General features: G+C 41.8%; 1 long non-coding RNA gene across 2 annotated transcripts in view; it reads left to right on the top strand.

Moving 5' to 3' along the window:
- Window positions 1-19,314, top strand: part of LOC135421991 (uncharacterized) — a 377,077-nt gene extending 357,763 nt beyond the window's left edge. For both annotated transcript variants that reach the window (XR_010434268.1, XR_010434267.1), the window contains one exon: window positions 19,217-19,314. This is a non-coding gene — a long non-coding RNA (uncharacterized LOC135421991). The remainder of the gene's footprint in view (window positions 1-19,216) is intronic.
- The last annotated feature ends 2,360 nt before the right edge of the window (window positions 19,315-21,674 follow it).

The following is a 21,674-nucleotide window of genomic DNA, read 5'->3' as shown; positions in this document are numbered from 1 at the left end:
AAGTCTCCCTTGCATCGCCCCAAAAGTGGAGTCAAGAAACATGTTACTTCTGTTCAAGATGCAGATTCAGTCAGTCCTTTGCTCCTTTTTCTCTGTCCCCACAGGTAACTGGTGACACTGAGCTGTGCCATGGCCATGATTTTGAGGGGCCTGGGTTGTACCTGACAGGACAAGGGGATTTTTGCTGCACCTCCAGGCAGGACTGGTTGTTGCTCATGGCCTGTTTAATTCACAGCCCAGTTGTGCAAGTGGAGAAATATTGCAATTATAGTTGTCACCCACGGTCAGTGTGAGAATTCTTCATAAGATGCAAGGAGAAAATTGCTAATTTAGAGAAGCCAGAGTTTTTCCAGAGAAAATCTTCAGGAAAATGAATATCCTGAATCACAAGGGGAAGGTGTCATGTTACTGGTGAGTTCATCTGTAGGACTTTGGTTTGTCTTAAGAGGTGCATATCTCCTTTTAGGATGTACCTGTAAGGAAGCTCTAGGTAAAATGGAAAAGTGTAACATTGGTTTTGAGCTGTTTTATTGGAGTTTGTGAGATGACATGACTGTAAAGAAGTTTGTCCCCCAGTGCCTTCTTAGTTGCTGTACTCTGGGTTCATTTTTTTTGCAGTTCTATGCTCCTGAAGCATGCCATACTGCTGAACTGTAGCCCAGACTTCTAAAACTTATGTCTACATGGTTGCTTCTCTCTTTCTTCCTCTCCTTCTGCTCCTTCTCACCCCAATTTTGTCTTGCCTCATAGCAACAGGATGTTGGCTGGAACAGACAAGCCTTTTTATTTCTTTTGACTGCTTCTGCAAAGCTTGATGGGGAATTTACATAATCAATGAGGTAACCCTGTCACCCCAAACATGGAGTCTTTAAAGAGAATAGTTTTATGCAAATTATTTATTGATGGTGTAATGATTAATTGGCCCCAAGCCTTTGTTAATATGCAATTGTTGTAGTGTAACATGCATTTGTAATTATTTTGGTTTGGTTGTTCAAACAAGTGGTGGGCACTTAATTGCTTGCAGCAATTGAAGAGACAGGGTATCAGAGAGAAAAACAAAGGACTGGTTAACTGGTTACCTGATATAATGTTAGATTTCCTTTGTGTATATTATGTTACATGGTCAGATTCTCAGGTGATAAAAATCAGTGCAACTCCCTTGGAGCATATTCCAGCAGCTGGGGATGAGATTTGAAATGTTTCCAAAGTCTGATTTCAGTGCTGTATTTGGTGTTGATTGTACAGGAGTTAGAATGGTGAGCTGTCTTGTTAATTGCTGTTGGTTATTATTATTAAAAATAAACCACTTTGGTTCCAAAGGGTGCAATGAGTTAAAAGAATGCATTAGTGAGAAGGTGCTAGGAGGACTGTTTCCAGCTAACAAATAAGTATCTGAGCTACTTTACATTCTCCAAGGTGCTTATCTGCTCTGTGTCTTTCCAGCTGGTTTGAGATCTGTTTTTTATTCCTTTTGCCTCTAGATCTGCATTTAGCAGACAGGGAAAAAAAGCCTGTGTATTTGGAGGTGAAGAATCCTTCATCCCCATAACTGTGCTTAAGGTATTGACTGTGCCAAGTGTTTGTAACATATGAATTTACTATATTCCCTCTCAGTGAATACATTAAATTTGGGAAGTTTCTCTTCTAGGACATTTGGAGGGGATAGCAGAGGGATCCACATGGGAACAGCGGGCACAGATGTAGCATCTGAGTATTATTAAGATCTTCTAAAAATGAACTCAGCTAATTATATTTATATAAATATTAACTCGCTATATAACTATAATTCTGTAATTATTATACCTATGTAGCAATAGGGCATGAGGGTAGAAGCTACTATATGGAAGAGAGAAATGGGAGTGAGTAGAATATAACAGATCCTTCTTGGCAGACAGATAGCAAGGTGTCATTTGTCTCATCAACAGAAAACAGAATTCCTTAGGAAAGATCCAGTTTTTGTCCTTTATTCCATCAAATGAGGCCCTGGAAGTGGGAGGGCTGTGTATGTAAAACGAGTAGGACTTGCCTTAGCAATGATACCCTGTTAGGAGGCTGAGAGTACAATCTTTTGGGTTCCTCATTCTTTCTCTGTTGTTTCCCTGAAGCTCTGTCCCAAATTCCTGTTATATGTAGCTTCTTCTTGGCTCCTCGAGTGGTACAAAATCCAAGGAGAGCCCATACTCCATTTACATCCCATTTAATAGAGCACATTACAATATGTATGCATTGTCCTGAAATTGGTGCTGGTGTATAAAATAAAATTTGCTTCTAAAGTAAGTTTTTCATGGTCAAAATGAAGATAGAATTTTCCCCAAATGATTGTTACAGAGTTGCTGATGAGATGTAGATTTTTTTAAAATTAGTGGTGGTTATCACTAGGAGAAGGAAATGTAGAATTTTGCTTTTGATTGCTTATGAAATCTCTTGCATTACTTTTGTTTAAACCTACTTATGATAGTGGGGATTAATTAGACAGATCCACTCTATTTTGCTTAGTGTCCTTTGCCATAAGGGTCAAATATAGAATGTGTCCTGTCTTCTTTTCTATAATATATGCTCTGCTTCCCAAATAGGAAAATACCATTTAATCTCATTGTGGTTTCAATAGTCTTCTTCTAATGTAGAGCTAATAGACAAGACAACAAATTAATGCTCATATCATCTATATAAAGAGTTCAAGCAGATGTCTTTGGTCTTTTCATTTGCTGAGAGACATTAGTGGCAAATGGTTTTAATTTGAAAGTGAATGTGCTAAAAGGCTGCTCAGAACTGATGAAGCTCAATCATTAACTTGTGCAGCAACATCTTCTTTACCACCCTTTTGAACCTTAGGAAAGTAGTCAGTTTTTCTTACATTTGGATGCCATCAGCCACAAATGCTACACCAAGACATTAAATTCCTCTTGACTGAGGAAAAATTAAGTATGTAAGGAAGAAATTATGCCTTGAGTTTCTGGAAAGGTCGAGTCAAAGGCAAAGAAAAAGACCTGCAGATCCTGGGCTGGTTATATTTTCACTACAGGAGAAAGTAGTACCAAGTGACCAAAAATAATCATAGATTTTAAGAGGGAGCTTCTCAGGCTCCTCTTGAACTGATCATCATGAACATCATGGGTTGCCAGGTAATTTCTCAGCCAGTGGGGAAACTTGTTCAGTAAATCCTTTGTAATCTTTTCCTAGACCAGCCAGTGATAAGAAATGAAGAAACCTCCCCTTATCTAATAGTTAGTAATAATCTTTAGGAGTTGAGAGGCAGCTTAGCTAATATCCAGAGGAAATGTGCAACATTGGCCAGCACCACAGATATTAATATCTGTTTAGAAATGAGAAATAATTAAAAACAGTCCCAAACCTAGCAAGAGTCTTCCAGCTCAGACATGTTTTTTTTTTTTTCTGATTACATTTCTAATGAGAGTAGATAAACAGTAAGATGAATCATTTCACAAATGTTGGGAAAAAGCCCCAATCTGATGCAAATTGGTTCAGGGGCAAGGAGGTGCAGGAAGAAATAGTCCCAAATTGACACACAGGTGGTTGCATTCTCCAGTCTAAATGAGATCTCGTAATAAAAAAATGGACATCTTAATAACTTAAAAAACAATTGATGCCTCTTCAGAAAAAAAAAAATAAAGTTCTGTTTTTATGTGCAAAGGTGAAAGCAGGAGATCCAGCAGCAGAGCAGCTAATTCCAGACACCTACAGCAGCGAGCGCCTCCGGAAATGATTAAATATTGAGGGAAGGGAACAAATGCTAAGGGAGGTTTTCATGCCAGAACCAGACCCTGGAGTAGCATTTCGTTGCACTGTGTCCCTCCTGAGTCTCTCAGTGCAGAGACTGTAGCCAGATGGATCATCCTTAGGTTCCAGGCAAGGAATCTCCTTGTGTTGGGAGACGTCCCTCGGGAGCAGACACAGCTGTTGGTCACAGCTCCAGTTGTTTCTGAGGCTAAGGCCTGTCCAGAACACCAAGTTGAATGCAGTTGTTAGACTAAATGCAGTGCATATCCTTAAATTCCATCCTGGAAAGGATACACTGGGTCTATCTCAGGCCATAATCTGTAAAGAATCCACGGTCCTATCTTAAAGATGCTACTGTACATCTGAAAAACCATTATAGCAGTGAATGAAGTCTCTCAGTTTCCAGTGGCCCAGAAAACCTAATCCAAAGTCTTTTTTCTCTCTAACATTGCACATATATTTAAAGTATAGTATATAATTTGAAACTGTATTATTTATCCCTGGGAATGTTTGTAGGATAAATAAAACATTTGCATGATAAAGCAGACCAGCAATTCGGAGATGTTCTGGTCTCCTGAGTGAATTTGAATTTAAGCAGGTATTGTTATGCATTTTACAGAAGTGCACATTGAGAGAAGAACTTTCTTCAAGTATTATACCAATACCTCAGAACAGTTGTAAAAATTTAAGCTTCATAAACTGCTTAACTTGTGTTTTCTTAATACTCTTATAGTTTAAAGAAGCTGAAATGTTTTATTATTCTTTAAAATCATGTTCTCTTCAACTTCACCACCAAACTTCAAGTAGATGCTTATGAGCGAGTTACAGAATAAGCCCCAAAAGAAATGTCCACGTTTCCACTAATAAACACATTATTTACTATGGCAATAAGGTGCACTCAACTCCAGTTCCACACTTGGAACAAAATGACAGCACCTACGTGGAACATAAGATATGAGGATGCCAATTCTGTCTTCAATCTTGGGTTATATTTCATCAGAACCTGGCTATTGTCTGTGTTTGAGATAGTCTAGGGAACTAAAATAATTATTAAACCAAACCCTTATATATTGCTTTCTGCTAGAAGGGTAGTGACAGATTTTCATGTAAAATCCATCTCAAATTAAAAAAAAAAAAAATGAATTACCATAAAAGAAGAAAGATAATTTAAATAACTGACTATGTGGAGGTGGTACAGAAAAATTATCCTTTCTGCTCACACTATTCAGTACTTCTATAGGAAATATGTGCAGCCTGTGGTCAGATTGTTTAAAATGCCAGACTGGCCTCTCCCTGAGGCACTTTGGTTGTGCCTTTGTTTTTGTCCCTGTAGCTATTAAAATATTTAGCCTGGAGAGCTAATGAAGATGAGGGTATTGTTTGAAGTTTATTATGGGAATGCCCCACAATGATAATGCAAGGGACAAATGCTAGAGGGGGGAAGTAAATTCCAAATGGAATTTGTTTTTTTTTTTTCTCCCTTTTATTTTCAAAATCACAAAACTTAAGTTGCATGGGTGCTTCTGTCACATCCCACTGACCAGGAAATTCGGCAACCCAGAGTCAGGAATGCTGTGGCTGCCTTAAAGAGCAGGATTCCACTGCTCTGTGTAAAGTATTGCAAAGCAGTGGCATCAGGCATGACCTGTGGAAAACTGGGAGCCCTGTGTGCTGCTTGGGGCAGCAGAGCACTTTTAGTTAGTTCATTATCATTTTCCTGGCAGGTAGAAACCCAAAATTGCTGACTTCATCCATGTTCCAAGGAGAAATGGGAGGAACAACAGTTCAGGCAGTGGATATAGCCGTGGATCAGTGTATGTAGGGTGGGTTATTTTAGCTTTTTCCATCAGAGACTTTCTTGTCAGAGCTGCCTCTCAGAAACATAAGAGAGTGAAAAGTGTGTGTTCTGCACTGGGGTTTGCTGTATCCCTGTGCATTCTCATCCAACAGGGAAACCCATGACCCTGTTAATAGGTTACCTCCTGGGCCAAATCCAAAGGTGACATCTATGGCATTGCAAATTACATGTTGGTAGGAGTGTTTAAGGGACTCTAAATCGATGGAAGTTCGACGGAGACCTATTTTGACATAAACTTCCACCCTCTTATTAGCTGCCTTTTGCACTTCTTCCCTGCCAGGTTCCCACCACATAACAGAGAGGTGGTGAGCCCTTCTGGCTTGAGCTCTCTCTGAACCTGGTAATTTACCCAGTCACACACCTCATCTTTGGTGGCATCCCTAGGAACTGGTGTCAGTCCATGTCCTTCACTGCTCCCAAAGGGCTCAAGGGGTGTTTGCTTTGGCAGGAAGCTCTCAGGGCAGGAACACCCACTTTTTAAACTGCAGTGCAGGCTCTGCTGGTGACACAGGAGGTGGGCACACCCCTGTAGAACTGTCTGGAATAATTTGATCTTGTTGGGGAAAAATATATAACTGGATCCATTATGGTGAACACAGAGTAGGAGACTTAAGCATTTAGTTTCTGATGGATGGCTGTGTAGGTGTGATAAATGTTAGAATGGTTGCAGCAGTAATGATTCCATGCTGTCCGAGAGGTTGCATTAATTTAATTGGATTTGTACAGGAGTCTGAGATGACCTGCCCCTACACAGTGTCTTAAGCAGCCAACATGCACTGGAGATGTGCAAGAGAGTGGGGGGTGGGGGGAGGTCTGTCTCTTTTTACTTCACAGACAATAATTTCTAGATCAAAGCAAAAACAAGCAATGATATGTGTAATTTTTTAACAGGAACTCTATAAATATTCAGTGCTGCTGTTTGGCAACATTAAGAAATCACTGAAAAATGCAGTCATTGCTAAATATGTTCATTTGAGAGGTTTGCTGCTACAAATGCGAATCTTCAAAGGCCGTGAGACTTAACAATAGCTTTTTGGTATTAGACAGAGAGTTAATTATAACATCTATCACACAGGCAAGGTAACGAAAACAAATCCGTGTCCCTCCTTAGTTTTCAGCTTGTTGAGTGAATGCTGTCAGAAGGAATTTGCCTCGATGTGTGTGCTTGGTGATGTTATCAAAGTGTCTGTCAGGGAGAGCATTTAATGCCGTTCAGAGGCCTGAGCGAGCGCGTTGGGATTGGCAGAGACAGTGACAGAGGTGACTCTGGGAGGTCCTGACAGTTTGAATACAGGATTATATAGTGCAGTGACAAACTGCTCAGTTTATTTAAACTGGGGGACACAATGTGCGGGAGACAAAGGAGAAGCAAAGAGAAGGTTAAGTTGCCGAAATTTTAATTGAGCTCTGAGTGACTGTTTTTTGAATAATTGGTTGTGTCAAAGCCTAATGATTACTGGCTTGGGAAGCTGCAGCCTTTCACCCTCAGGTCGCTGGCTCAAATCTGGACTGTGCTGGTTGTAATGACTGATGTTCAATATCAGCTAATGTGAAATGAATTGCTGATCTCTGCTCAGCTTCTGCTGGATAAGGATCTGCATCACCAACAGTGTGTGCTGGGAGTCCCGGCAAAGGCAGCGTCCAGAGGCAATCTATCTCCTCCTTTTTGGGCAAGTTCCCTGCTGAGAATTGGTTCTCTGGTGTGTGACAACTTGCACTACTTCTAGGATGGTTTTATTAATGCAGTGGGAAGATGAGAACTTTGCTTTTCAGTGTTTCCTGCCTGTGACTTTTGTGTGTGTTTGATGAAACCTTAGCGATCCTTCACTGACTATGAGAAGTCCTTCACAGCATTTCAGGAGTACTGGCAGCCAGGGCATCAGTGTTAATCACCAAGGATTGTTCTCTAGGGTCTGGAAACAATCATTTCACTCCATATTTAAGGATGTTTTAGAGTTTTTATCTTCCAGAGACAGGGAGATAGAAATAATAGCACAAACAACATTAACCCACGCTATCACTCCCCAGCTGTGTCATGAGCCATTTTTTCTGCTGCTGGGCCTGGTGTGAGATCCATTGCTGGAAGTCTCCTGGATTACATAGGATATTTCTGAATACACCTGTCTCTGTACAGGTCTGGTCCACAGCCACTCTTCCCAAAAACATGCCATTCTGGAGGCACTGGGAGCTTGGAACAGAGATTTGCTATGATGGCTCAGGAGGTTGAAGCTACCCAGCAGTTGCTGTGTTTTACCATATGAACTGTGTGATCCTTGGGACAAGGACCAGATGGAAAGTTTGTGCATCCCAGAATAAATTGTAGAAAGGTGCTTCTAGGCTGCCTAAGAATTTTATATGAACACAAGGTGGCCTTTTAATGGCACTCAAATAACCAGATTTTGTTGACACCTTTGAAAAATTCTAAATATTCTGGAAAGACAACCCGGATGAGAAAGACTCATAAGCTTTAATGTTGTTTGTTCCCAAAGAAATCAGCTCAGCTTTAGCAGCATAAAGCCATTGCAGGCTTGTGTACATGGGGAGAAATACCCTTCCTGCTAAAGTTTTGTCATTGATTTTAAAAGTGAAAGAGGCTTCTCCACTGACTCAGCAGGCCTGGAGAGGGCTTGGAATCAGTAACAGTTTTATGAGTTCATGAAATCTTTTTTCTGATTACCTGAGTTGTTTGGTGATGAGTCACTTCATCTCTTCAGTGAGATTTGAGGAAGGTGTAGGGATGCACGCTCTCCAATTTCCTATTCCACTGTGGTACCCAAACAGCTGGATCCTCCTGCAGACTCCCGTGGGAATGGCGAAGGTTGTGATCCAAGCTGTTCAACTGGGTTGTGGGCCCTCTCCAGGCACATTCCAGCTGAGAGCACTGGCATTTGAATGAGAGAAGGTCTTGACATCTTAATTCTGGACTAGCAGCTATCACACCCCGTGCAAATATAATTTCTTAGAGTGTGAGCAAGTAACATATGTCCAGCCCCCACACTGCAGAAGCCCCAGGGAATGGGCAACTGAAGTCCAAAAGCCAAACATATTTCCTGATTAATTGGGCCCTTGAGGCTTTTGGGTGACATTAAAGAATCTGCCAGTCATTTTTCCCCCCTCTCACCTCTTCTTTTAGATAGTAAGTAATAAAAATAACATAAAATCTGCTTTCAAGACCTCATTACAAGGAGTCACTTCATTCCAGATGCTTCGTACCTTCTGTGAGGCCTCATCCTGTAAGGGGCAGGGTGCATATCTTGGGTGCCTACTTCGACTACAGATAGAAAGAATACAAGCTCAGCTGTTCTTCTTCCAGCCAGGGGTACTGGCTTGGACAGTGCCCACCCTGTTGTGAAACTGATGGAATGAAAAGATAGCTTTTGGGATGAAAGCTTGGAATTAGAAAGGGAGCCATTTTCTAAAGGCAGAAAATATCCACGGGTTTAAGAGGATAGTGGAGCGTTAAAAGAGGGTGAGTTTAGCTCTCTGTGGCTCACTTTGTGGGGAACAACCTTGAGACACTCAGAGGTCGTGGAGATCACTGGAGCAGATGTTTTATCTCCTCCACAAAGCAAGAAGGTGTCTTCCACCTTAGGTCAACATGGCTGCTTTGGTGAGAAAGAAGTGGCCCCGTCTCCAAGAATACAAGCAGCACCATGTTTTTATCTTTGTCTCACATAGTAGATCATTTTCCTTGTGTGGCCTGGCCCAGGAATTGTGACTGTTTAAGCAACAATTCCAAATTTTTAAAGAGTTCTATGTTTTTATTTATTTTTAACTAGTAAGAGTGGCATGATTGGTTACGAGCATCATGCGTGAAGAATCTCCCACCTCCGGCGTAACTTCCCCAAAGAAATCACCTGTGTGGGCTCAGCTGACCATTATGATTCAGCTCCTGACTGCTTGGCCTTTCCCTGCCCATGATGAGAAAGAAAATCCTGGCAAGGTATCAACAAGAACCATGTTTGTTTTTTTTTCCCTGTTGCCTTTGCCATGGGATGCAGCATGTTTTTATATGGTGTGTGTAAGGGGGAGATCCCTGATGAGGGATAACACCAGCATGCACCGACGAAGTGACAACCCCTTGGTATCCTTGTAAAATTCCACCCAGTTAAAGGGAACTGGAGAGGAGATATATGGCTATTAAAGTAAAACATAACTGCCTGTCAGAGAAAAGTAGTGACAACATGCACCGAAAGCTCTGCCATCTAATGCCTGTCAGCAGGAGCGGGTAGTTTTTAACATTGTTCATATTCCTCAACAAATGTGCTTGAATTGGCAGAGACAAGGATGGAGTTGACACGGGCAGGTTCTGTCAGCTCAAATCCGGAGGTGAACTGTGTGTATCCGAAACCCGGTCCTGACAGCTGCATCCAGGCACAGGCGTGTTTGGAAGCGGGAGCTGCGGGAGGGCGCGGGAGGGCAGGGGAGGTACCAGTCAGAGCTTCACCTCCTCCCAAAGAGGCAATGTCCGCTGGGAGCAGGAGAAGGAAGGGGGGCAGGGAGAGAGAAGGAACAACAAAAAAACAATGCCTATTATGTTTCACGTCAATGTTGCTGTCATTAGGTAGTCGGAAAGATTTCAAACAGATAAACTCCCCTTTGGTATGGCAGACTGCCTTGGCAGCCAATTTTAGGCCTTGATTTGATTGATAAACTCTTTGTGACAAGGAAGGATAAAAGAGGCCCCTAGTTTGGTACATATAAATAGGAAATTAGCTGGCAAAGTTGTCAAAGATAATTAACTCTCCGATTGTGTGTGTCTATTCAGGTTGACATACTGAAATTATTTAGAAATGCACATGTCAACGCTCTGACAGAATTTGGTGCTGATCAGATAAACAGTTTTTGAGATGCCTGATTGTAAAATGATGTAAGAGCTTAGCTGGTGGTTTTATCATTATGCATTCTCTTAGCAGCAGCAGGTATCAAACGGCAGCACCATCCTTTAATGTGAGAGATTCAGAGATCGGGAGGCAAAGTTAAGCGCTGCTTCACAGCACTCAGCTCACTTGTTTTGTTCCTTGCCCCTAGGTTAAACAAAATACTAATAATGTGCTAAATTCCTGGGTGTTCATCTGCTCCTCATCCCTTCCCCAGGCACAATTGGAAGTAACAAAGATAAGGGTCTATGAGATAAGAGGTCTGAAAGCCGTGGCATTTTGTTACTTCTTCAGAGGAGATAAACTACTCACTGCTATAATCCCAAACTCAAAGATTGGCAAGGTTAGGAAAGTGCAACAGGAAAAAAAATATCAGTGACTGAACAACGTCTTTATAGTGGCTCCTATTAAAGCAATGACCGAGAACAACAAATATATTTAGCATTGCAAACTCAGCGTCTTACCCGCTGTCCCTTGTTTACAGATGTCTGGAGTGGTCGGTGTAGCACTGCGGTTGCAATACGTGTGTGGAGTGTACCTTTTGAATGGGATTTGATTTCCCAGTCCTGTCAATGTCCTTGGAAAAGTTAAACTCGTGTATTGTGTTGTACAGCAGATATGAAGGCACCATAGTTCTCTACAGCAACTTGACTTTGATTCCTTCTTGGAGATTTCCTCTGTCTGAAAGTGTTTTTCAGCTTCCAAAACCAGTTGCCCCAGAAGGTACAGGCACTGTAACATCTGTCTTGAACACAGTGATGGAACAGAACTGGCCTTAGCTTTCCTTAAAGCACCAGGGACTTTGTTTTTAGGCTGATTCCAGAAAGCACCATTACTCCAGTTCTGTGAGTGAATGCTGTGGCAGCATCTACTCAACTGCTACTCTCTTTGATCAAGCCATTGATGAGGAATTCAAGGATCTTGCAAAGATCTGCCCCAAAAACACACCAGGTACATAACCTCTCACAGGATTCACAAAGGGTAGGCACAGGTTCTCTGCAACTCAGTCCTGATGAATGTGCTACTGTCCTTGGTGTCAAAATGATAATGGCACATGCATTATTCTTCCTGAGAGCCCTACAGTTCCTTTTTATCATATTTTGCACTTATTTGTACAATGAACAATGTCTTGCCTCCCATCACTTACATACCAAGAAGCTTTTTGTCTGTTTATGAATAGGGTCTCAGTTGACATAACAAAATTCATGATATTATTTCCTCATCCATAAGCATTTCTGTAGTGCTCATTTCTGCATTTACATTCTGCAACTATCTTGTACAACTAGGCACCCCAGGGGCCAGAAATTGGGCTTTAGCAGTTAAGATCTTATTTTTCTCTTTTTTTTGCTGTTCACCTTAACATGAGAGTTTAAGAACGATGAAGGTCCGTGGTGGTTTAATAAGGGAATGGATGCAGATACCTATTCTAAGTGCAGGGACAGGCAAGTGCTTTCTAAAAAGATACCCTAAACTTAGATGTCTTTGCTTTATTATGTTCATCATGTCTAATTCATCCCTCCCAGCACATGGCATGGGGAGCTGCTCATAAAGAAGCTGATATTCTCATGTATAATGCAGCATTACCTAACTTTCCATATAGATCCCTGCTTTAGGATGAATTATCTTAGAGCTCCGTGTCCCTGTGTTGCATGGTATGTATCTTACAATAGGTTTGCTACTTATCACAATTGAAACCAAAGGAATAAACTGGAAGGAAATGCACTTTTCTCTTGAGTGGTTCTTGTTAGAGCTTAGTTGAAATGTAGCATCTTACAGAGACTCCGTTTATACACAATTTGATGATGAAGGCTTTGCTGCAGGCAACCTGGAAACATGAAATAGGGCTTTAATCATAACACTTCCACTTTTCTCCATTGGGAGCTGTAGGTGTGCAGTGCCTTGGAATAGCAGCCTGTTTTTATTTTGATGCCCAATACGGATTTATGTACCTGAGCTTAGATATGCAGATTTGAAAGCAATGTCCCTGTATGCCAGAGCTACCCAAAAGCCAGAGGTCTCACAGAAGGACACGGGGCTCCAGGTGGGTGACAAGCTGAACATGAGTCAGCTCTGTGCCTCTGCAGCAAAGGCCAACAGCATCCTGGGCTGCATTAGGAGGAGCGTTGCCATCAGGCTGAGAGAAGTGACTCTTCTGCTCTGAAACCCTCTGCTCAGTACTGGTGAGACACATCCACCATCTGTGTCCAGACTTGGGCTCCCAGTGCAAGAAAGACTTTGTGGTGCTGGAGACAGTCTAGTGAAGGGCTACAGAGATGATACGTGCCAGGAGAATCTGACATGTGGGCAGAGGCAAAGAGAGCTGAGTCTGTCCAAACTGCAGACAAGAAGGCTCAAGGGATATCTGATTGCCAGTTTCTATCAATATCAGATGGTGGAGGGTGAAGGAGGCAGAGCCTGACTGTTCTCAGTGCTGCACAAGTTGAAATAGAGGGAATTCAGTTTAAATGCAAGATGGTTTTTTTTCAATATGAGAGTGGTCAAACACTGGAGCAGGTTACCCAGAGTGAGCATGGAAACTCCATAATTGGAGACACTCAGAACACCACTGGCCGTGTTCCAGAGCAACCTGCAGTAACCTGCTTGAACAGAGAGGTTGGACTGGACCAAAGGCCCCTTCCATCCCCATGATTCTGTGATCCTGTGATTTCCCATACAACTGGAAATACATCTCATAGGATGGAATAGTCTTTTCCACAAAAACCAGGCTTTCTTCTAAGCAGAAGTGCATAGGTGGTTATGTCCTGGAGCGGGAGCAACTTCCTCATAACTTGTTGGCAGATGCTTGACACATCTGTTTGCTTTAGACTTCCACTGAAAAGACATTTCTGTTCCTGCATCACATGTGTCAAATTCAGCTTCTGGGGAAATGTACAGATGTTCACACACAGAGAAGAAAAAAACATGCCACAAGAGTATGTCATGGTCGTTGATATATCTTACAATGTATTAATGAGGGAAATATGTTTCCTTTAATTAAAACGTTTTGCCTGGGCTTCAGATATGTGGTGATTTTAACAGGCTTTTACTTGTGTGTGGTTAAATAAACACGTTGGATGTGTGTGTGCACAGTGATGCTCACATGCTGCTCTTGCCATCCAGCTGTAAGGATGAGCCCAGTGTTGATGGTGAGGGTGTTGTGGGGATTTTTTTTAGGTAACTGCTTACCAATACTTCTGTTGCCTTTCATCTGCTGCTTCTTTGTGTGATTTTGCTCAGGAAAACTGAGTGCTTACGGAACAGTCTGAGACTTCATAGGAGTTAAAAGTGGCAGATATCTGAAGGAGAGGGAAGTGCTACGAGTGCCAGGAGGGCTGGGAAGCGTTGGGTATTTGGTTAAATAAATAGAGTGAGAAAGGGGTCTCTCACTCATCTTCACTTCATCGTTCCTGTGGAGCTTAAAAACCAGTAGCTATTCCATTTGATTTCCATATGTTGGCCATATGATCGTGCCGTCTGTGCATATCCTTTTCCCATTTCCCCGTACTTGATTTCTAGACAGAATTCTGTAGGTTTGAAAGTGCAGTAAATTTTACTGTTAGTGGGTTTGAGAGCTTGAATCTTCTCTATCAGAGTATATAATCTTTTTTTAACCCGTTTCCAGACCTGATGTCCTCTCCTGTACTGACAGGTTTTCTTTTTCTATCAAGTGGGACAAAATGTGTGGTCTTGAGTTATGTGAGTGGGTAATCTGTGATTGTTCTGCTCCTGCAGTCACAGTCATTTGGGGATTTTGTAGTCTCCTGGTGCATATGGGGCCAAAAGAGTTCCAGCTGTGAATAATTCAGTCTTTTTCTAGTATTATCGAGGTTGCTGCTACCTAGAAAACTCCAGGTGCCCTTGTGGTATCTGATTTTGACCTCATCTGTGCCAGAAGAGAAGGGAAACTCTGTCTTGGTTCTGGGCTCCAAGGTAGAAATCCAAGCCTGAAACTGCTCCTGGACATGACTTGCAGCCATCAGTAAGAGCACATCTCACTGGGATATTACAACTAAATCCTGTTCCCCCCCAAAAGACAAACATTTAGGCATTTCAGGTGTCACACTTTGCAACTGTTGGCACATACATTTCCCTAGAAATTTGGTCTTGTGTTACACAGGGGGAGCAAAAATCTCAGCGTTCAGGGCCCACATCTGCTCCACAGCTGCAACCAACAGCAACTTTATCATTGGCTTTTGTGATACAGGGTAAACTGTGGCAAATATTGTCTTCCTAGCTAATGAATTGAATGGTCTTGGGAATATCTCAGTGGGAATGGAAAAAGGGAGCAACCGTGGAAATTTTTTAACACGAGAAGGAAAAACTGAGCCTTAGTACCCAAAGAAAGACTAGAAAATAGATTTTCCAAAGTTCTTTTAGAAAACAGAATTACAAAATCAATGGATAAAAGGCAGTTTGCTGGATCTACTGATGATTTTAGTAATGCACTTGATGTGGTTTCTCATGACATTCTTGCTTGCAAAACGAGTTTGCTCATTGGTTTGGGTATAAACAATGTGTTGTAAGGACTGCAGACTGGCTGAAGGATAATTATTAACAGCAACATACCGTGTTTTGGGGAGGTGTTTAGCAGAGATTGGCACCAAGACGGGATTTGTGTTGATTCCCAACTACTGGTAATGATCTGAAAGCAGACTGTGCTAACAAAATCTTTAGAGGGCAGTCACTTGGGAGATGGCATGGACAGTGAAGCTGCCCAGGTATGTCCCAATAGACCTATAGAGGATGGGCACAGGAACAGGAAACAGCCCAATGCCATGAAATGTGGGAAATGACAAGCTGATACATGAGGAAAACCTCATTCTGAGAGAGAAATCTAGAAGAACACTTTGCTGACAGAGACTTGAGGTGATAGGTAACAAAAAATGAAATACAAATTTGCGGTGCGACGACGTCGCAATAAAAAAGCCCCGAGCAGGATGAGCAGGAATTTTTGACCAGAATGAGAACCTCTCTCGGGACAGAATGCTGCATTTTGGGAGCCTCAGATGAGACTGGGTGGAATTTCGGAGTAAATCAGCAGTTTTGTGTGTCCACGTGTGGATGTGTTTATGTGCACCCAAGTGACAGTAGCTCAGTCTCTGGGAACTGCTGAAAGTGAGGGCGAGGATGTGACCGTGAGCAGGAATGTGAAAGGCATAAACACCGTGGTGTGAGAAAAAAACAATGCAGGGGTTTTATTAAGGTCTTGCTAAGAATAATACACACAAAACTATCAACTGGAAAATTGAAGCAGGATATTAATGAAAACATCCTGAATGAATGAGATCATTTAGGCTGGAACTTTCTCCTTTGGGTCTTTTAAACTCAGTTTGGGGACCACACTCAGCGCAGTGCCGTGGGGATGAAGTTCTGCCTTCTTCCCTAAGAGTGGGCGAGCTGAACTGGTTTTTAGGTTGTACGAGCTTCTCAAGTGTGCAAAATACTGTGCTTTTTCCAGATTGCACTGTTGGATTGCTCCACAGAGCAAACCCCACACCAACCACAAGTGAACAGTCAAAATTGTCTTCACCGTTTGGCCTGAGTTGGTCACCCGGGGCCTCGTTTGGTTCTGTGCCTGTCGACATCTCAGCACCTACAATCCAGGGGGCTGTGCAAGGGCTGAGTGGTGCAAAGTGTGCAGGGCAGTGTGGCCCTTCTGCACGAGGGTCTGCAGGCTCAGACATCTCCACAATCACTGCATGTGGAAGGCTCAGTCTGTGCAGGCAGGGCTGAGGGGGTGTGGACAGACAGATTAATGTGAATTTGTGCGGTTCGTTGGCCGCGCGGAGCTCGAACAATCAAATCCCTTCAGTTCACTCCACTAACTGGATTGCTTATGACAAAATCACAGCTTTTTCTCCAACCCTTTTTAATCTCCATTTTGAAAAAAATTGGAAATGACATGGTAAAGTAAGACCAATTAACATTAACAATTGCAGTTTATTTGCTTCCACTGTTTTACAGCGTGCAGTCTGGTAGAGCAACATGCATTGCTATTTTGGAGACATCAAAATAAATAAGTAAATAAGTACATAACCCCGTGGGCTTACAGATTGAGTCAAAGAGCAGGAGATTATTTCTGGCACTGCACTCAGAAAAAATTGTTGCCTTTGAAAACACCAGACATTGACAGTTTTGCATCAGGACAAAATTAGGATGAGGTGGAATCTCTCCATTCACATTGTGCCAATTCAGCAGATGTTTCAGGCAATTCTGGAAGGTGAAAAGAAATGAATAGAGACTAGAAACCAAAAGCAACCCCAGGTCCCTTGAGACAAAGGCTACTATTTCTCCCCTGACCGACTCTCCTCTACATGTAGTGAGATAGTGTTATCTAAGTATTTACATTTGTATTTCAGTGCTGTGTAGCACTTTTATATAGAAGAGATGCCAAAGCTTGGAACAAAGAGGGTATGTGTCATTATCTCAATTTTACAGGTAAGGAAACAGAAGCACACAAAGGTGCTAAGATTTGCTGGCAAAGCACTCAGTAAACCACAGCAGAGCCAAGCACCTGACAGATGATCCTGTGTGTTTGCCTTTGGGCCTTGTCATCTGTCATCTTAATGGTAGAAACATTTTGGACTTGGTCACACTGGAAAAGCAGAGGACCTAGGGAAAAAAAAATAATCCAGAAATTTGCCAACTAAAATCAAAACATCCAATTTAAAAACTTCCAAGAAATAAATGTTGTGTTATTGTTCTCTGTGAGGGAAATGCTCTCAATTAGAGCTTTATAAATGTGAAGCTATGCCCACCCTCGTTCCACAAATTAAAACCAGCTACACTTGAGAGAAGCTCCTAAGAAGAGCTACTCAGTTAAAACACCAGTAATTATTCTAACATCTCATATTCTTTTACCAAAACAAAATAACATAAGCTTGGAGACTGACTGACTTCTATCATAAACATTAACATGCTGTGCTTGGACCTCTGGAGATCTGTCAAAACCCGAAATGTTTTGTCTCCACGTAGGTTTCTGCTAATGGATTTTCCATGCATCCCTTGTTTCAGTCTCTCTTACCACGTGTGGGACTCAGAAACTCTTTGCTGCTCTGGGCAGTATCAGTTCCTGCTACTACCTTAAAAGCATCAAGGGCTGATTGCACATTACATTTTTTATTATGCTCTGTGTATTTTTAGAGGAGAAAGGAGCACTGTTTTCCACCAATTTAACTTGGTGTTCTGAGTGAAAAAGATATCAGGCAGGGGAAAGAGCAAGTATATCTTTCAATCTGTTACAACGTGTTTTAAGTACGTTCCTAGTGGTGGATTTCATATTCTATTTTAATTGTATTTAACACTTTGATCCCCAATCCTTGAAGAGTACTCCACTGCACAGGCTTCTGTGCAATGAGGGATGGGTAAAAACAAAACAAAAGAAAAAGGAAAAAAAGAGAATCACTGCCAGGGGAACTTGGCATGTTATTATGAGCATTAGCCTGGCAGGAGAGCTCATGAGCAGAGCAATTTGAACATAGAATCATAGAATGTCCTGAATTGGAAGGGACCCACAAGGATCATCAAATCCAACTCCTGGCCCTGCACAGGACAATCCCAAGAATCCCACCATGCACTTCCTGAACTCTGTCAGGCTTGGTGCCATGACCACTTCCCTGGGGAGCCTCTTCCAGTGCCCAACCACCCTCGGGGTGAAAAACCCAGGATGTTTTCTTGCCCATCCTGTGCATTTCAGCTGAGCAGTTTTCAAATGCTGCCCTTCCCATTCTTCATGTGTTTGTATTTAAAGTATTGCTTGTGTTTAAGAAGCTGCAAAGATTAAGCAAAACGTCTGCTTACTCATATCCCATCTGTACAGCACAAGGAACTGGACAAGAAGGTAACACAGTAATTGTGAAACATGGGATAAAAATTCTCTTAAAAGAAGGAAAAAATCCTGTTGCTCCATCCTTGCCTTCTTTCCAGCCTTGCTGATTGTATTGCAATTGCCTCTGATTTTCACTGAGGCAGCACTTTGACAGCTTCAACACTCTGTGTTTCGTTAAAGTTTCAGAGAGAGAGGTAGGAACTAATTTTTAAAGATTTCTTTATTGTTCCTTCTATTTGAATTTAATGTTTGCCTACCTCCAACACACAAAAAATATAACGGATAATGATTTTGAGATTTTTTAAAAAAATTGTTTGTTCTTTTTGCATAATAGCAGTCACCTAACATTTTCTAGTTTTCCTTTACATCCATATGGACTAGAAATTCAACCTTAAGCAAAAGCCAACACGAAAATCGCCCAAGCTTGAGTTCTTGTGCGGTCTCTTGATTTAAGCAACACTTTAAAAAACATTAGCTGTTGCAAGGCTCCATAAAAGAGGTTGCAACATAGAGTGGGGGCAGTGGCTCAACCTCTATGAATTTGCCTGCTTTCCTGAAGTCAGTAGAGGTAGGACTCTGCACCAGCTGACATGTCTGTCCCAATACATTTTGACTTGCAATTGGTTTTTTTTATTATTTTTAATTTTTTTTTTTTAATTTCAGGGAAATGGTTAAAGTGTGGCCATCTGGCTCCCACTGAAACTGGAGAGGGAGTCTCTTTGGCTCTGTTTCCTGTACAAATAAGTCAGCCTCTGAAGCTTATTAAAAATATTTAAAAAACAACACACAGATGAATACAATGAAATAAGAAACAAATGCAGAATGAGACCCTATAAATGTTGCATGATGAAGTGCTTGTACACAAGCTACAGTCGTAATTATGTGTGTTAGAGCAACGTGTCTTCTTCCTAGAAAGATGAGTACTGGTGAAAATCATCCTTGAATCCAGGGTGGGTCTTGAGGATGATCCAGAAGCTTGGAGAATTGAGCTGATGCTCTGGGAGCCCTGGTGCAGGTAAGAAAATATCTCACCTGTAAGTGAGCCAGTTTTCACAGTGACCACATTGTGGAACATAGAGGCCCCACATAAAGGAGGGATTCCTTATGGCATTAAGAGCATGATCTCCACAGTCAGAGGCTCACAGACCACTCTGTGAGCCAAATACACATAAAAAGCCCCAGACTTCACCTAAGCAGTGAAATGCACTGACACAGAAAAGTGTTTTGGTAGAAGGTTCAGGTGGAAGAAGTGTGAGTTGTCACAGTTACTGTTTGGTAAAGGCATAAACCTTCTTTTTTCTGTTTGGGTTTTGACTCTTTGGTGTAGTTCTTATTACTTGGTATATTTTCGTGATGACTGTTGCTTGCTCTGAGTTTCTGTTTGTGCCAGCATTCACTGTACTCTGCTTCAGAATGCACAAAGTATTTGCAGTATGCAGAATGCTGTATATTCTTGAAAAATTACATGGCCCTCTGTTTTCCTGTGAAGTCTGAGTTTTTCACCTACCACAAGTGGAGAATAATACCAAGATAAGCCCTAGTTAGTTACTGCCACATAATCAAGTATCACAGGTATGTTTGTCCTATAATTAAGGGTAGATTTTGCCAATCATATTTTTATCTGGATTTCCTTACCCTGTGAGAGATCTCATTACAAGAATTAAAGCTTCTACTGGCACATGTGCTAATCTATGTAAACAGGAATGCAAGAATGTGACCTTTACTACTGATACTTTCATGTATTTTTACTGATGTAGGAAAAGGTCTTAATCTGTGAACACAGCAGCGGTTCCAAGAGAATTGTAGGCAGTACCAGAAAGGTAATTTGAATCTATTCCTAAATATTATTACTTGGATGAAGTTGAAAATACCTCCAGTTTTTGTTTGTCATCATTGTCAGCAGTGATGCACCTGGTTTCTGGTGCTCCAAGAGGAAAGCTGCTCTACTTCTTTTCCTTTTACTATTTTTTTTGTTTGTTTTGCTATTTTTAATGCCTTTTTGCAGTAACAACCAACGAGCTTCTCCTCAGCAGTCCAAGCACAGTGCTGTGGCACCTCACTCACTGCTGCCTGGTGATGTGGAAAGAACAAAAGCCAATAAGCAGTGATGACAACCATGTAATCCAGTGTTTCACCGCTCTCTATCTCAGGGAAAAAGCTGCATTCCAGTGCCACTCCGACACAGGTGAATGTCTGCTCCTGTCTGAGACCCAGCAGGAGGCAGAGATACTGCCAGGATGACTCTTTAACTCTGCTCTTTACCTGTGGTTGTGTTCAGACCCTGCAGCACACTGATATGCTGAAGAGTGTTAGTATCCACATCAGAATATTAGTCCTTTTCCTGATATTATTCCTCAGTCAGAGGGGGAAAAGAAGCATTGGGATCACTTTCTGGAGAGCACATGCAAAGCAGATGTGCCACATTGCTACTTAGAGTAGTGGGAACCTGGTTTTTCGTGGTTGTTGTGCAATCATTTGCTCTTCAGAGCAGAGCACAAACCTGCCTAGCACCCATTACCAGTTGTGAAAATTCAGATATAGGAAGAACAGATGTCAAAGGGAGCCAAGGGAATGGACCAGAGTTCAATGCAGAGACTTTCTTGTTTGTTTGGGATGCATGAATTGCTTCTTCATATATTGCTCCCTAAAATACTGAGCTTCTCAGGACAGCTGAGAGTTTTGAGTTTATCAAGGGATGCTGTGGAGAGATGAAGCAGATATCAGACATGATCCTATCCAGCCCGTGCTACACAATGGGATTTCAAAAGCCAAATTTCAGTGAGATTTCAAATTTAAAAAAAAAAAAAAAGGACATCAGCATCCTTTTTGGCCAGCCCAGAAGCACTTGTCCTCGTTTATATGAGAAACCACAAGACCCCTGAGAACAGCATAGCTCAAAACCTCAGTAGCAGCAAGGTTAGCTGCAACTGTATCTGAAGGGTGATACTAAGAGAGCTTTCATTCTTGGTACAAGCAGCACTGAGGTGGTTGTATTCCCATCGATTCATAACAAGGTAACTATCCTGCAAATGGTTTTCTTTAGGGTAGAGGTAGCTCATAATCTGCTGTCACAAAGGTACTGTCCATGATTATTCCCAAATGTGTTTCTTGCCTTTCCCTAAAGCGACCAAGTTGATTCACTTGGAGAAAATAAGGAGAGGGTTTCATAACTAGCGTGTCTCCATTGTTTTTGTTTCCCCCCAGAGACTGAAGTTACAGGTTTCTTCCTGCTGAAGAAAACTGGCAGCAGTAATTCTCCTTTTCTTGGGTGATACTAAAGCCTCATTTCCACTTATTTCAGTGGCTCTGCTGCTGGGGAGGTGTTTCATTGTGTGTTTCTCTGCAGCCATTCTAGAAAGCAATGCCTTCC

The sequence above is a fragment of the Pseudopipra pipra genome, chromosome 14, assembly GCF_036250125.1.
Source record: "Pseudopipra pipra isolate bDixPip1 chromosome 14, bDixPip1.hap1, whole genome shotgun sequence".
Taxonomy (NCBI): Eukaryota; Metazoa; Chordata; class Aves; order Passeriformes; family Pipridae; genus Pseudopipra; species Pseudopipra pipra.
The sequence above is the reverse complement of the archived record's forward strand: the minus strand, read 5'-3'. Positions and strand labels throughout refer to the sequence as shown.